This window comes from Apis mellifera, linkage group LG9, assembly GCF_003254395.2.
Source record: "Apis mellifera strain DH4 linkage group LG9, Amel_HAv3.1, whole genome shotgun sequence".
Lineage (NCBI taxonomy): Eukaryota > Metazoa > Arthropoda > Insecta > Hymenoptera > Apidae > Apis > Apis mellifera.
In genome coordinates, this window is record NC_037646.1 from 4,065,373 (window position 1) to 4,083,577 (window position 18,205).

General features: G+C 28.8%; 1 protein-coding gene across 13 annotated transcripts in view; it reads left to right on the plus strand.

The window, feature by feature from the left end:
- Positions 1–18,205, plus strand: part of LOC411347 (peripheral plasma membrane protein CASK) — a 258,807-nt gene that overhangs the window by 171,874 nt on the left and 68,728 nt on the right. The gene's annotated exons all lie outside the window — the stretch shown is intronic.

Sequence of the window (18,205 nt, forward strand, 5' to 3'; positions counted from 1 at the left end):
TTATATTTTATCAATATTGATAAAACAATAAATTTAATATGTATTCATACAAGCAAGAATACATATTTACAATTTGTTTAAATAAACAGTATTTAAATATTGAAATAAACAAGTTATTAAATAAACAATTTCACAAGATTCAAAAATATTGAATTACATTTTAAATTATTTTAATACACATATACATATCTATATTTTAATGATATATATATACTCTAATATTTCATCTGTATACTGTTTTATCCATATAATTTCAGTCTTATTTTGCAATAGGAAATAGGTATTATTCGTAGACACGTATATTGATGCTTTCAACGATGATGGATCGCACGTTCATCATTCTTCTCGAGAATAATGTCAATCTTTGATATCTAAATTAATATCCCCTGTTGTTTGGAAATAAAATGAATCACTTGTAATTGAAATTGTTTCGTTCTATTCTTGTCACATGAATCACTTGAAAAAAATCGTCAACTTTCATTTCTATAAGATATTAGAAAGATTAGAAAGATGCTAAACATGTATCTATTCATAAATCATATAATGCTATCAATAATAATTATTTAAAAAATATTAGTCATATGGAGAAACAAAAGCATTACGAATTTTTTATTCATATTTGGATAATAAAATAATAATTAATCGCCTATTTTTTGAGATATGAATGATATCTATTTTGAATTTCTAATATGGATTTTTCTTTTTTTTTAATTCTTATAGCATTTTTATTAATCAGACTTCCAATTAAGAGATCAAATATAGGGGTAAAAAATATCAAACTAACGTATTCTAAGAGCGGATGAAAAAATCAGGGCAGATAGTTTAACTTTATTTTTCATCGTTACGTTGCATCGAACAGTCTCTATTAATTGCTTCCATATCAATCAACATGCTCGTCTAATAGTAAACGGATTTTCCTGAAAATCAATTTTAGAAATAGTGCCCTCATTCGTATGAACGAGAATTGACGTATAATCGCTTGCAAAATATTGTTTTGATGTGTTGGTGAACACATGAATATTTTTTTATAAAAAAAAAGGAAATAAATATCTGATGACAGATATCAAATTATTGATATCAAATTATTGATGGATTTTATTGTTAATTTATATTTATTTGCATTCGAAAAATAATTCTGTCGAATAACATAATGTAACAGATATTTTATTAATGCATTTGCATAGAATGAATGTTCCATCAAATTTATTATTAAATGGATTAACTTTAAGGATGTAATATCGCTATTGTTACAGCGAATGACCTACTTCGTTTCGTATAAAAATTTTATAATTCTATTTCTTCGACGTACAATCAAAAGTATGCCACATTTATATTGAAAATTTACAAAACTAGAAATAAGTACACTTCAGGGAAATGTGTTCACCCAATTTGTAACTTTCTTTCAACGTTATTAACCATCCGAACGAATCGTTAAAAGTATTTTTACGTGTAATCCCAGAATAATATACCAACTCTGTTCACACTGTAATTTTTTATGAAATATTTAATCATGAAAACTTTTCAGCAACTTTTTCCGTGATATTAACAGCATGCAATTTTTCATTATGAATTACTTAAAAACGTAAAAAAAAAAAAAAGTAATTCTGTGAAAAATAACTGTAATAATACACTTTACTTTGGTTACTTAGTTAACAAAGTAAAAAATTGTTTTAGAGCTTAAATTTAAAAGATATGTTTGCATTTTTTAAATATATATCTTTCTCTCTAAAAAAAATATGTTACAGTTGGTGCATAACATAATATATTATAACATTATACAAATATGTGTATAAACACATATTTCTTCAATATTTAATTTTCAGTCAGTGTTATGGGATCTTTATGGATCTTAAATAAATTGAATTTACACACTCTCTATAATAATATGAATTTATAAATTTATTAATTAATATGAAAAAGAAAATCACTCGTATAAAATAACAAAGTCTCGTTCTTCGCAATTTTAACAATTTTATTATTTATGCAGTGAAAAATTTCTCTCTCTTTCTCTCTCTCTCTCTCTCTATCGTTTCAAAACTAATCGAGCACAGTATACCCTGGGCTATATCCTCTGCACAATTTTGCCGAAGTAATTTCGCGAGCTGCTGAATAAGCGGACCTTGATACAATTTTACCGTGGCCAGTGTTTCCATGAATTTCTGAAATAATTCTGACTATCCTTCACAGCCTACTTAGCCGCGATATATCTTCCTGTCCCATATTTACGAATCTCATTGCTCCTTTTACATATTCACGTGAAAATGTTGAATCTCAGAACGAATCAACTTTCACAAATAATTTAACATAACCTAATTTATAGATAATATATCAATATTAAGATATCGATTTTATCAATATCAAGATTTTATATTATGCCTCTTCTCCTTACTTAGGAATCATTTTTTAGCAGAGTAATTGGATAACAATTTTTAGATAATAGAACAATAGAATATTTAATATTTACAATTTCATTTAATACAAGATAAACTGTAATGTGAAAAATAACTTGTTTAATTGAAAAAGTATTTTATAATAAGATCTTTAATCAATAATAATAATTTAATATTGTTAACTTCCAATCTTATTTAAAATTATTCACTTTCACTATTCAATTCCTACCACAATTAAATTCCTCAAAATAATTTTCACCTCTATTAGATTTCCCTGCGCATATAACTAAACCGAAAACTAGCTAGGACACGTCTCCTTTTTCTCCTTCCTCCTCGAGGAAGTGTGTACAGGCAGAGGAGTGGAATCGGGATAACGATCGGGCAATTGCTCGAGGGGAATCATTGAACATAGAAACGCGTCAATAGGGCGGAAACGGATTCCTAACGTTGCGGAAACATCGACGTCGATGCCTGTGCGGGGGTGGAGGGGGGCGGAAGACAGTGGCATTGGCAGGAATCGTGCCGTGAGAAATATTCAGATGGCGCGCGAAGCAGAGCGAGGAAGAGAGAGAGAGAGAGAGGAGGGGGGGCGTTTTCGATAAAAGGTAATTCAATTCAGTGGTTCGGCTTAACCTGAGCCTAACCCGCCGTGAATTCTGCGCCACCGTTGCCGGGGCAATCACAGAGAGCTGCGAAAAGTCAACGGTCACAATTCAGCGCGCGGATCTGCGTCATCCCTTTTTTTTTTCCTCTCTCTCTCTCTCTCTCTCTCCTCTCGCTCCCTTCGTCCTTTTACATCCCGATTCCCGGTTTATCGGCGGCATGTGACGAGCGGACACGGGCAGGGTTGGAAGGGAAGGGTGGGCGAGGGGTGACGCATTTATCGATTACGTCTATCGCTTTAATTTCACGTCGCTTCGAGCCTTCCTCTGACAAGAAGGCAAAGGTACAGGTGTATATATGTGTACGTATATGTATGTGGTTGTCGAGATCCATCGTGTCAAATTTGTTTGATAAATATGTGTCTGCACGCTCCTTCAAAGTTTTTGGGTTAAGGAATTTATCGTATAAATAATTGATAAATTTGATATAATATTGATGAGCTGACTTGATGATTTATGAGTTAGATAGGATGTTAGATATAGAACGATATTTTAATTTTGTAAGTTGGATTTTGTTAATGATATAATAGTTTTATTGTGATTTTTATGAACAATGTTTTAATATTATTAATTGAATTATTATACTCGAGTTATTGAAACAAATTTTGGTAAATAAAAGGGTTCGAATGTCTTCATTCCTTCAAGATTTTTTGGTTGCATAAAAATCGATCGATATTTCAATCTGGAATCGTTTAAATGATATTTAATCGATATTTATCAATTTAAAATATAACTTTGATATTTCTAGCGTTGTTTATTTTCTATATTCTATGTATTCTTTCACATTTTTTTTTCTAGTTCGCTCCTGTACCTTTAAATTCTCCAATACATAAATACATCTATGATCTATTCATTGCACAGAACGAGTGCACAGAACGAATATACGTTGAAGTTAACTTGGATCGAAGTGTGCGTTTGACGTGTCGGTTAACGTGCCATCGAGATGCTTTGTTGCAATCGCGAGGAGGGGAGGGGGTGGAATCTTTCATTCGTCAACTTCGTTGGATTTTATTTCAGAAGCTGGTCCATTATGGCTGGAAACTCTCCCCGTGCTTTGTTTCGTAGTTGTCGGTGAATTCTGCCGGGAAATGTGTCCTAGGAAAAAGCGAATCTCCAACTTTCTCGCGGAGCGACCGCGTGAAACAGGAAGTGTTCTTCTATTTTTCCGCGACCAATTCCAGAAATGGGAACTGCCCCTCGTTTTTCCTGGCGAATTTTTCAAAGCTTCTTTCGCGGATCTGCGCGTGGCCATGTTATTTCGTGGGGAAATTTTTCCCACTTTTCATCATTTATATGTATGATACTTAGTGGATTTTTTTAAATAAGTTGAGCTTTTTTTTCTTACTTTTTTAGATACTTTAGAGATAATTATCAAAAGATTTATTCCAGATATATAGGAATTTTTTTAAGAAATTGATTTTATGAGATAGAAAAGTCTCTTTGAAAATACTTTAGATGTTCATATCATGTTTGAAATAAATTTAAAGAAATAATATATATACATGTTTAAAAAAAAAATATTTAAGTGATATTAGAAATCTTGGAAAAGATTTCAATTAAATAAGTCTTTTGAGAAATTGAAGAATTAATATTTATAAATATTATTAAAGAATCATTAAAAAATTACAATATTTGTATAAATTTGTGTTTAATAATAATTAAAATGTTCATTTATATTTTAAAAGGGTATGTTTCATAATTGATTCAATTTTATACTCGTACAAGAACGGAGAATATATTTTACAAATGAATTAAATAAATTATAATTGATATACATAATTGATTATATATTTCCTGATTCGAACAATATAATCGTAATGTATTTATTCAGTGTTGGAATGCAAAGTTAATGAAACAATTTAATATTCTATAATTATTTTTATCAGATTATACTAATCTGTGTTTTAAATACTTTATCTGAAATATTTATCTTTTTATTAAGAGATGAGCATCAGGAAATAATTTATTACAAACATTTCACGATTAATACCATGCTTAAGTACATAATAGATATAATAAAAGTAAATTGTTCTTTATCCGGAATATTTTTCACGAAACATTTGCAGTTAGCTCGTGTAATTTCTTTCCTTCCTTTTTAATAGATATTATCCTCTCAACTTTTTCACGATTTTCTTATTTAAAATATTTATATAAAGAACTCGTTGTTTGACGACTTTGAAACATTCTTCATTTTCTAATATTATATTTGCTTTTATTATTGCTCAGCTTGTATTATTTATAATTAAATCACTCAAAAGTCAAAACTGATGACCAATTCCACTTTTCTAAATTAAGCTAAATTTCAAAATATATCCAAACGCGAAATTATTCTTTTTTTATGTAATATTTCAAAGAAAAGACAAAAAATGAAATAAATTTGTAAATTTGTCCAATATAGCCATTATATAAAAAAATCGTAGACACATAAATCGAGATAAATATAGCGTGTTACTTCTCGTTTTGCAGAAATGCACGATGAAACTTTATGTAGGGTGTTTACGTTGGCTACACACCCCCGTATATCACGTGTCTCCATAATGACATATAATGACATGGAGCGTCAATGAAACGCCCTTAACACCGTCCAGTAACGAGGATGGTAAAAGAATAGAGTTACTATGTACACGTGAATGAAGTGTGAAGAGCTAAAATTATCCCCTACGAAACGAGGCGTGCAGGTAGAATAACGTGAAGTGAAAAGCCTCGTAACACCCTTTCTTCGTTTGCCTGATGACATTCTTGATGACATTTTTCTTCCGCAAATAATTCACTGTATTTCATTGTTTTCACATGTATTTATATATATATATTTCAGAATATCTGTGTGATCAAACTTTGCCAGTATATGTGACACAGGATGGCTTTAACTGGGTCAGGGTATAACTTTGTCGTAAAATGAAATTAGAAAAAGAATATAGAGTAAAATTTTGTATCGACAAGTAATTTTTATGTATGGTGCAATTTTTTATATAAATGCATCTGTTTTATCTTTCTTTTTTTTTTATTTACGTATCTATGTAAATTTCTGTTATTTTATATATAATGTTTTAGATTGGAATATGATATAAAAAGAAAATGTTTCGAGAGTATATTAAAAAATCAATTGACGATTAATTATTTTTTCCGATTTTTAAAAAAATATAGTTTGGAGATTCATATTGGCAATGTAAATTAATTGCAAATACTTTGAAATTTCTTTCACAAAATTTATTTTGATTTTTTACTTTACTCTTGCATTCTTTTCTTCTATCTCACGCTTCCACCAACTGTAACAATAAGAATTGAACGAGAAAAATTTGATTGACGCACGTAATATAATTCGATAAACGAAACGTTCAGTTTGACGAACCGTAGGACAATGGAAGAACAGGCAAGGGCCGAAAACTTGATAGCACAAGTTTTTATCGATTCGGCCAGGAAGGAAGGAGCACGTTTTCCCTTCGTTCTCTTATCAATAGAATTTTCATTGAGCCCCGTGTAACCCTACAGAGAGTTCTTCATCCCACTCTCTCTTCGGTTCTCTTATCGGGAACATTTTACCCAGGTGTCCCGATCGATGAAAAACGAAGTTGGCTACCATTTAAGGGCACTCCAGCGTCCGAAATCGATTCGTTTCTCCCTGAAATATGTTGTCAAGCATCAGGAATCTGATAAACTGCTTTTATTATGTTAATGTCAGTGAAACGAGCGAGGAGTAAAATTCTTATGGTCGAAACAGAACATTTAAATACATTTTTCCATTTATAAGAAAACTACGATTCATATATTAATTAGAAGTAAGAAGAAATAGTTGTGAAAATTACAAATTAAACATTAGATTTCAATTATTTCGAGGGAAAATAATTAAAAATGATCGAAATTGAAAGAATGAATACATAATAATTCCAAATTCAAAAAAATTCTACATAAATATTCCGAAGAAAATAATTGAAAATAATCAAAATTGAAAGATAAATATTTCATCATCAGGATTTTTTTAATTATACGTGACAGTTGGTGCTCAATCTTCATTTTTGAAATTAAATAACTGTACTGTGATGAGAATCTTTATAGTTTCCCTCGAAAGTTTAGCGTTCCTAGATGGCGTGAAGGTAAAAGTGACAATGATTAATCGCTCGTACAATTTGAGAGATAACATTTATTAACGTGTGCCATTCTTTTTCTCAAGAATATTATTATGTTCTTCAATTTACCAAGATTCAGTTCCAATTTTCTTTCTTATTAAATTTTCATGGTATTCGCATTAAAGTAATATTTAATGTGTCGACGAGCATGCTAGAATAATTTCACAGATTCACGATGTCATTGGCAGACGTAAGCTAACCTGGTTTTTTTTTTTTTTTTTTTTCTTATTTAAATTTCCGGTCTCGTTCACAACGACATTTCTCTGGTTTTATCGATGCGACCAAATATAGATCCTCGCTCTCTTTATGCTGCTCTCTTCAGCCAAAGGAAACTTCTCTTAGAGCCTCGTCCATTTTTTTTTTTTTTTTTTAAAGAAGTTGTGAATTTATGAAATAAGTTATGCAGCTCTTTTTTTTCCCCTGAATAATATTTCGTAGTTTTATACGTCTTTCATATCTTTTTCGTAAGATTATGTAAAGTGTTCATTTTAAAAAAAAGTAGTGCTTACTATTTGTAGAGTTTTTTTAATCTTTTAGAAGAATGTAATATAAGAAATTCTTAATTAAAATTTATTTACGAGGAATAGAGTATTTCAAAATTCTTTTTTTTTCTTATATTATGAAAATTAATTTTTAAAATTGAATTTCTTTTATTAATACCAGAACAATGTTAATATATAGTTATAAATTTAATATATAAATGATCAATATTATAGAAATAATTAAATACGTGTAATTATATTTTTGAATAAAAATCAATATTGATTTTGTATATTTTTAATAATTGCAAAAGTAAACAAATTTGAAATCAATCGTTTTCAAATATAGTGATTTTATTATTGCTATTTATAGTTATTCAGAAAAATAATTAACTTAAAAAAATAATAAAATAATTTATACATGTATATATAATAATTCAAAGGAGCAGTGGTACAGTAAAATCAGTAGTATAATGTTCGTATATTCGTACCATAGTAGAATAAAGAATTTTATATATTTTCATATTACAGGTTTACATGAAAATTTATGTTGTTAAATTTAATATAAGGAAAATTCATGAGGTCACTGTATATGTATATGCTATGTTCTCGTTATTTGTTCGTAACTGGTATCAACTTGAAGTTACCAGTTGGAAACCTATGGTTTTAAGTGGAATTTCGAATTACCATTGGCAGAGCCCTTAAGACAATTAGCTATTTTAGTGCCAATCCTGTTCACGCAACTTTGCTTCACCCAACAAAACCAAAACTAATGCTTTGTGCATAGTGAATAACATGCTTTGTAAATTATTCATTCTAGTAAAATTAATTACATTTATCTACTTGTACTCGGCGAATAATTTTTTATCGTCGTTTTTTGTTCGCTGATTTATTTCTTTCTCTTGATTTATTTTTCTGTCCTAATTTTTACCAATTTTTATCAATTTTAAAACAATCAATTGAAATTAAATTTTAAAGAAATTTTTAGGAGATTCAAGATTATTAAAATTTAGTCAAAGATTAATAAGTAAATTATTTTGAATTTTATCTTACAACAATGAAAATTAATTTTTCGATAATGTATCATTAAATTATACTTTTCACCATTTTTCCTTCATGGAAATTTTTATGATTTTTCGTAAATTCAATTTAACTTTATCCATTCTCGAGTCGTAAACGAAAAATTAGGTTTCTGTATATTAATAATAACTTTTAGTTCTAAGTATTAAACGAATATTAAATTTTTATGATGAAGTATAAACTTAAGTGTATATAGCTAACAAAAGTATGAGAAGTTTGAAACCTACTTAACAAAGTTCAAAGTTTCAAAGTGTCAACATGAATTATAAATATTGAAATCTATAATTTTGATTGTTTAGAGCAAATTTTTATTGTAAATTATTAAAATCTATTTTCAATATTATTTTTAAAGTTCTCGTGCAAATATAGACAAGAAGTATTAAAATATAAAATAATTTTGAATAATACTTTATTATAAATATTGAACAAACTGAATTGACGAAAAGAATATATAAATACAGATTTTTCATCTCGAAATCTCAATCCTCTTACAAATTCATTTTACAATCAAATATTGTGGTTTTGCTTTAATCTATCTAGACTATAAACTGATCCAGATATATTTTCAATAAAACGTGTAATATTTATTTGACTTACTTTCATCGTAAACATTGCAAATTATAAGAATCTGTTTATACATTTTCACGAATATTCTTTTCCTTCCCACTATTTTTCATTAAAATATAAATCAATATTTAACAATTTAACATGACATATATTTTCCTAACACATTTTACTCACTACATTTTTATTATTTTCATTGCATCTTGTTTTCCATATTTTAATTTATCTATGATGCAAAAAATAACATTTTATACATATCACGTAAACAATTTATCAATATCAATACGATATTCATTCTTCATGCTTCGAGTATTCCTTCAAAACAAATAGTACGTTTCGATTTTTCTTTCTTTCTTCCCCTTCCATCAAAAAATTTTCCCTTTTTTGTCTCCCTTTCTCTATAATTATTCCAAAGAACTTGAAATATATTATACGTTCGTCCTGACTGAGATAGTTACACGAAACTCGTCTCCAAAAAATGATTCGAAATGAAAATTTCATTCAGTTGTGAGATGGCTTAAAAAAAAAATGGGTCACGTTTTATCCACGTATTTGCATTCTAATGTACACGGTAACGAATTTTTGCACGGTAGTCCTTGTAAGTCGATCGCCCGAGGCTTCGCTTTGCCGTGGTGATCAAGAGGTTCCAATCTCACGTCACCCCGGATGTCATTATGCTTTATTTACGGGTTGGTAACAATATGTGGATACGGAAACTGGATGCAATAGGTATGCACATTCTCATCTCCTGATGGTCTCGTTTTAATTAGACGAATCGCTCGTCGTAGTTGAACGCATAGCTCCTGATTCCACGAATTAATTATAATTCCTGATAACGAGTGATTCAAATTTCGAGAATTCTATTTGTAATAAAACTAGAAATTAGATATTTAATTATTAGAGGCGTAAGTGAAAATTTTATTGTGTGAATATTATGAATGAAAATTTGTAATTTTTAGAAAAATAATAAGTGATTAATTAATGATTTTCATTTAATTATTAAAATTTATAACGATATATATATAATAAATATTATCAAGTTTCTTTAAATTAAATCAAATCTTTATTCGATAAAGTTGAAAATTTTAAATAAAGTAAAGTAAATGAATTTATAATAAAATACTTTTTTATAATTATTATACGACAAAATCACTTCACTATAAAGGACTTCATTGCTAATCTCGATATTGATGCGGCATTAAATCTTCGAATAAAAAGTAAGATTACTTTATGAAAGATAAAATTTTTCATGAATAAAAGAATTTTCCTTTATCGGCGATGAAAGGATCGATGGTTGAAAATCTACTTCCATTTTTCGTGATAAGTTTCGCGAAAAGATACGTAGTTCTCTGCACAGGAAATAAACACTGAAGAATTGCTGAGAGATAGTAAATTGCTTTCGAAGGGTTCCGTAAACTCATCCTGCTCGTCTGTTTGTAACTCCTTTGAAGTTCAAGAAAAATAGCAGAAAGTTCAAACTCCAATTTTCTATTTAATCTAACTCGAAATTGGGAATTATTTTGTCGAAAATTTGTATTATATATTCCGCTTATTAAAGCTGTATTTTTGTACACTTTTCAAACGAAGGAATATATAATTAAAATTTTAAAAGAAATTAGTCACACGTTAACTGATTTTAAATTTATTATCTAGTTTTCTAATTCTTATAATATGTTGTCTCTATATAATATGTTGTAAGCAAGTAAAAATAATTTAAAGTTTATTATTATTACTTTATCGTATTACAAGTATGTAAGAAGTATTTCTGTGTGAAATTTCGAATCTCTCCTCGTCTGAGAAGAGAATGATCTTGACCCAGTGCTCGCAGAGGGATCGATGTTTCAGGGTCGATCCCCACTTTTCACTCTAGTATTTGGTCTTCACAAAAGAAGATTTAAGTCGGAATAGGCTTCTCTTTTCCAGAATATTTTATAGAGAGGTTGTAGACTTTTAGAAATGAGAATATCTTCATTATTCTTTTACAGCTTATAAATTTAATGTCGATTTCATGTTCCTCGAATGTATCCCTTATATAAACGTTAATTTTAAGACAATTGTAAATTTTACTTAAATAATTTGTCGTCACTAGAATTTATTTATTTAATTTCATTTCATTGTCATTCAGTTTTATTATATATTTGTTCATAATCAATCTTGCACAAAGCTGTGAATTAACTGTAAATAATTCACAATAATCATTTGTGTAATGATGAATAAGTGAATTTTAGAAATTCCTTTTCAAGTAATGTAGCTTAAATATCGTCAGTCATGATTCATGATCGAGGTAATATCGTCGAGTTGAAACTCTTCGTCAGTAATTTCACTCTTCAAACTTGTCTCATAACATCCATGCTTTATGTGCCGACACATTGGAGCTAGTTACACAAATCTGCATTCTCGATTTCTGACACTCTGGTAAGATTAATTCTTTGGCAGGCTTTCGATTTTTTATTTGGAGTAAGTTAAAAGATTATTTCTGTTCTCAATATATTCATTAATTTTTAGTTTAAAGTTTTGGAACATGAATTGTTTACAATATATTATGAGAGTAAATTATAATTTGTTGGGATAAAATTTCAAAAGGATTTTATACAACTAAATTGAATCCATATAGATAAATTTACTAACGAAATTTTCATATTAATGAAAGTTTTAATATAATTTTTTAAAATTCAAAATCACATTTTTTATCTCTATTTTTATTAAATTCATGTACAAACATGAACAAAAACAATATTTTTAAATTGAAAAAAGGAATAAAAATTCTTAAGTGCCAATTTTTATCACAAATGAATAAATTCTCATAATTTCAAATCCACATACAACTTTTATTATACTTATTATAAAAATATATCGTTGAACATGGTCAATTGTAATTACACTCTCCAATTTTGCAAATTGTCATTACCATACAAATAATTGATGAATTTGCTTAACGAAAATAATTAGCCAGTATCCATTATACTGTGCCCTCTATTTAATCTCGTGTTTTAATTTCGTTTGATAAATAAATTTTGCAAACATCTTTAAATAGTTTATAAAATTATTCTTTCTATCTCCTCTCTATTAAAGAATATTTCAATAATAGAAGAATGCAATTGGGTTAAAAACGATTCTAAGAGGGTAACAAGATTAAATCCCCTTTATTTGTGTTTCTTATTCCATTCCAATATCTTCTCGTTTCCGGTGTATATAACACCCTCTCTTAAAATCGAGGGACTTGTACACGTCTGGACACCTCGAAGAAAAAGTGGAATCAATTTTCCGGACAGTGAAAACGATAACTTTCCACCGACACTTACGAATTCGACGTTCTGAGAGCTTTCCAATCTAGACACGAGTGCTTTTCCAACAGTCGCAGTTTAACTCGACCGGGAATAATTTATGAATAATTTATTGTATAATATATCCTCTTAATAATTGTCCGAAATACTCGAAATACTCGAAATGAATGATCAGGCCCTCTGAAATTTTCCTTGAAAATTTATCATGGTTTAAGTTGAAATCTGTAACTGTCGGGAACCTATATTTCTTTGATATACGATGGTATAATTAATCACGTTTGTTAAGCATATGCTGTAACGTCAGAGCAAGTATGATGAAGGTATTTTAAAATTTGCATTTCGAAATATGAAGCTTTTGTGAAATTACAGGAATTTAATTTATTTCATTTGTAATTTTAAGGTATTTGTTTTTTCTTTAATTTTTGATAATGATATAATTAATTTATAATTTTCTTATAATGATAATTTAGATAATAAATAAATAAAAGCAAGTGATTTTCAACATTTTTTTCAGTTGGATTATTTAAATATGCATAATTTGTCAAAGTTGAAACATTATTTTATTCAATCAATAACATTGTGATACATGAATTAATTTCTAATATTACATCTACCTTTTTATTATATATCACTTATCCTGAATTGAATTTAAACAAATCCTTTGATCAAATAAATTAAACAAATCACACATATATATACATCCTCTTTTTTCGTCTAAAAAATTAAACGAATTAAAAAATTTCCTCGATGTCGCTACGAAAACTACTAGTGAATTTAATTTAAATGTTGTGTTTTCAAAGCTATAACAGCCAAACAGATGAAAAGAGCTAGAGCTAAAATATTAGATCGGGGATAGAGCGATGCTCTAAAATCTCATTACGCTCGCGCGAATTCCTACAGATTCTCTAAAGTGGTATATCCAGCCTGGAAAACCGCGAATGTTTCCTAGATCGTGAAATACACGAAAAGTTGAGAGGAGATGTTTGAACCGAGGGATCGAGGGGTTGGCGGAGGTCAAAGGGAGGAGGGAATCGAGGTGGCGATCGAGGACGGAGGGGGATGGAAGGGAAACCCGCATCCAAGTTTTAGGAAAGGGAGGGGGGGGAGGAGAGGAACAACTAGCGTTTCCCTGTGCATTTTCTGGCACAAAGCCGAACTTACTTCTCGCCGCAAGTGGTGGAGATCAAGCCTGGTTCACGGTGCTTTTAACGGATTAATCTTACGGCCGAATTTTATATCTTTCCCTCCCGGTTCCCGGAAAGTTTTTCGCCGTTCTTCAATTATCCCGCTCACTTTGCCCGCCCTACTTTCAACCGGAATTCGTGTCATCAATTATCAATCTGCCAGCACCTCTACAACGTCGAGTGAATTGCAAATGTAACCGCGATCTTTTTGGGGGAAAAGAAAAAAAAAAGAAAGGAGAAGGGGAAGGGGAGGGAGGAGAGATGGAGATGATGCTCGAGATGCGATCTCGTGAAGTGTGAATAACAGTGGCTGGGACTGTATTCAGTATAAATTATGCGCCGTTTGCGCTTTGCATCCTCCCTTAGGGGGGTAATTATACGACGATTTTTTGAAACGAATGAATGGAATGGAAGGAGTTCATAATGGGATAATTAAGGAGTTTATCTGGGAGTTTTATTAAGCGAAAAGTGTAGTAAATTTGTTTCGTAGGTGAATTATACGTGTGGAGTTCGTTCACTGTTTATATATTGAAGGCTAATTGTTAATTGATAGTAGTTTTTGATAATGATAATTTTCGAGACAAATGAAATGGAAGGATAATGGGATGGTTAAGGAATTTTATCTGGGAAATTTTTATTCGCAAGAAGTGTAATTTTGTTTTCGTAGGTGAATGGAATTTATTCAGTACTTGTATACAGGATTCATGAATTTTTAATTATTTTAGATGATTCATCATGGATAATATTTATTTTTTAATTTTATAAATTATAGAGTAGAAGTAGAAAGATTTTTAAAAATATTTTCTAAAGAAATATAGATTACTTTAATTTCTTATTTCCTATATTTAGCTACAATACATAGAGCTATAATCGATGCAGCTTATTCTTAAAAAAAGAAAAGCGTTTAATTTTGATAAAATATCAAGCAGAGAACATGTGTGCAGTATATATGTTGCATTATTCATTTCATTGTTATATATGTGCAGAGTTAAGAACTTAAAAAGATCGAAATTGTATGGAAGGGATTAAATTGTAACCAGTACGGTCTATCCAAAATCGATTGGCTGTCCAAGGCTATTTCTCTGATTATGGAACAACGTCACAACCCTTTCATCTTAACAACGTAGCTCGATCTTTAAAAAAGTCTCTTTATTATTAAAAAAATATTTCAAAAAAGTTAAAATTATAAATTATAAAAGAAAATTAAATGTTTCTCAACTTTCTAAGCTTATTAATTATAAACTACAGAATTAATAGAAAATGTTGCTATTAATGATAATATTTATATGTTGGCATTTCTGTCGATTTTTAATTTATATCTTATCGAAAAAGTAGTTCCTTATTAAGAAAAATTTAACTTTCGAATTTTATAAGTTTTCTTCTAATTCCCGAGTAAAACAATGAAAGCTCGGAATAAATTTCTCGAAGTTATATAAGTCGAATCGCGGATTAGCTCAAGAGGATGAAATGCGTATCTGATTTCTGCACGGAAATTGAAGGGAGCTTGGAACGTCTTTATTCGTAGTTCGTGTAAAATTTTCACGGAACAACAGATTTGAAAATCGTTGAGACGTGTGATGCAATTATTATACTCGACAATGAGATAAATTAGAAAGGATTGGAATCTGTGCTAATTTGTATAAGATAATGAGGATTTGAAATTTGTATCATATAAATATATAATCATATAAATTTTTGATTAATTCTTGAATTTCACTATAAATATTCCGAGTTACATTTACATATATCATTACAATTAATTACAATTGATGTATCGTGAGACGTCCCTTTTATACGTGTCATTGTATCGTGATTTTCAGGCGAGTTTAGTTAGAGATTATAAATTCAATATCCATAATAACAATATTAAATAATATGCTGTATAATAATATGCTACATAATTTCATTGAAATGAATTCATTAAAATATTTGATGAATATTTATGAAATCACACGTAAAAGTATTATAATAAATAATTTTGAATTTTATAGATATTATACTAAAAAATTGTGATTTTATCGATTATCAATTTAAATTCCATTAATTATTATACACACATGTTTTGTAAATAACGATTTCTTTAGATAGATTTTGTTGATAAATTAATTATTGATATACTGCAATTAAAATTTTTTATATAAAATAATAGGATATATAAATTTTTAAAATTTTAAAATTTAAAATATTAATTATAAAAAGATATTAAATAGAAATCTGTTTTATTAGATTGTTTTTAAAGAAAATTTAGAATCATTTAGAAACTTAAAGTTAGATTATCCTCTTTTAATATTTTTTAAAAACTCATGAATTGTCATCTTCAGACAATCAATTATCAAATTTTGAGAATTAATATAATAAAATAAGATGAAACAAATAATTGATGACAAAATTTGTTTTACACAAATATCAAAATTTGCAATTCTAATAAAGACACGTTCCTTCCAATTCAATTTCTTTTCCTTTCTTTTTCTCTACAAATTACTGTTTCCGAACATAACCATCGTGCAAGAATAAAACAAAAGGCGAACGAATCAAAGTTTGCGATTCTAATACGAATTCGTTAGCGTTCGATCACAAAGAGGATGCCTCTGCACCTCTATTGGCAACGTAACGAGAGAGGAAAAAAAAAATAAAAAAATAAAAAAATAAAAAAGAAAAAAAAAGCAAAGACGAGGTAGGGGAAGAGAGAGAGAGAGAGAGAGAGAAAGAGAGAGAATCGGTTAACGAGAATGCGTTCGTAAACGTTTGCACAGAACTCGCCACGAAACGACAGAAATCACACTGGTCGCTATGCCTTTGTTAGCCGGATGGCAAGACCAGAGCCAGCTGACCTATTTCATCGCAACGCTATATCAAAGAGCCTACGAATTGACTCGGTAGCCCGTTTCGGTCCTGTGACCTCGAAAGGATCAATTAAATATTTCATGTTGGCCGAGCGTCACTTCGCCGCCACCGAATGCTTTACGACACGGTTAATGGCACGTTAACAATGCTTCCTTAACCCTTTCCTGCCTAATGGAATCCACGTGTCGCGCTTCGATTCTGGCTTAAAACTTTTCGTGCTATGCTGTGACGTACCATCGGATTTTCGAATACCTCGCAAGTTTCAAATTTGTCAAGTTTTCTAATTGTAACTCTGATCAATGTCTGATCAATGTTGCAACTTTAACTATTTTATTAAAACTACTACTTAAAGAACTATTTTATTTTATTTAAAATTGACGAAATAGAGTATTTTCTTTTGGAATGGAATTGTTTAATGATTTAAGAATTTTTAATTTAAATCGCACTGTTTTAAATTGGTTAAATTATACTGAAGATATGCTATTGCTGTCGATGAGCAATATTTCTTCATACAAAATTAAAAAAACAATTATTAAAATTTGTTTTTATATATGGTTAAATATTTCGACTTGATTAAATGGTGTCTGAACATTGTGTGTTAATTCTACTTACTTTGGCGTAGCAAATATTGATTAATAGTATATTTTCCAATCTTCCAATTTTTATGTTTTTCAATTATCAGTTCGTTTATACGTATATTATTTAAATTGTACTTATATTTGACAAATTTTTAATAATTCCAAATGCTCACAAGTATATCATTAATAATTTAATATAGAAATTATATTATTTAATTTTTTGATTAATATATAATTTGACATCGTTATACAATATTTTTACAAGTACAAAAATTATTCCACATTAAAAAATTATTAGATAAATCATCACGTTTTGTTGTAATTTTTCTAACAAAAATATCATTTTATACTTGTGCCATCATTGATTAATCTGCCTGCCATTGTTGATCAATTTCTTATTGCTATCAAATGTTTCTTCACGATCGTAATTTCCTGTATTGCAGTGCTATTATTCAGTGAAATTTACAAGGCATTATTTATCCCCTGTGAATTGTTCTTTTCAACGTTTCGATAACAACTTCGCTTTATTTTTATTCCCTAGTAATAGCAATGATGGGAAACGATAAAAACAAAATATACTCTGCACGTGAATACACTACGGGGAATGTTCTTTTGGTTTTTATATAGCACTTTACACAAAAGAAATCGAGTAAAAAATAAAGAAATTTCCTGAAAAAAAGGTACAAAGAATCCTTACATGTAATTGTAATCTATTGTAGTGCTGGTTTTAATTTTTATTTTATTTTATTATATTTAATTTTTGATACTTTCTACTTATTTTAATAATGTTAAATAAAAGAAGTGTCGATTGGCAAAAAAAAAAATCATAGGATAATTAAAAAATTTTGATTCTAAATACTCATAAATATTATTGTAGAATATTAATTCTTGGGGATTTTAAATTAATAAATTTTAATCAATAGGTATGAAATAGGAAATACTTATTTAGAAAAGATTGTAACAAATATTATTTATCATTGTAATTATTGTAATTGAAAAAAAAATGCATTTCGTGC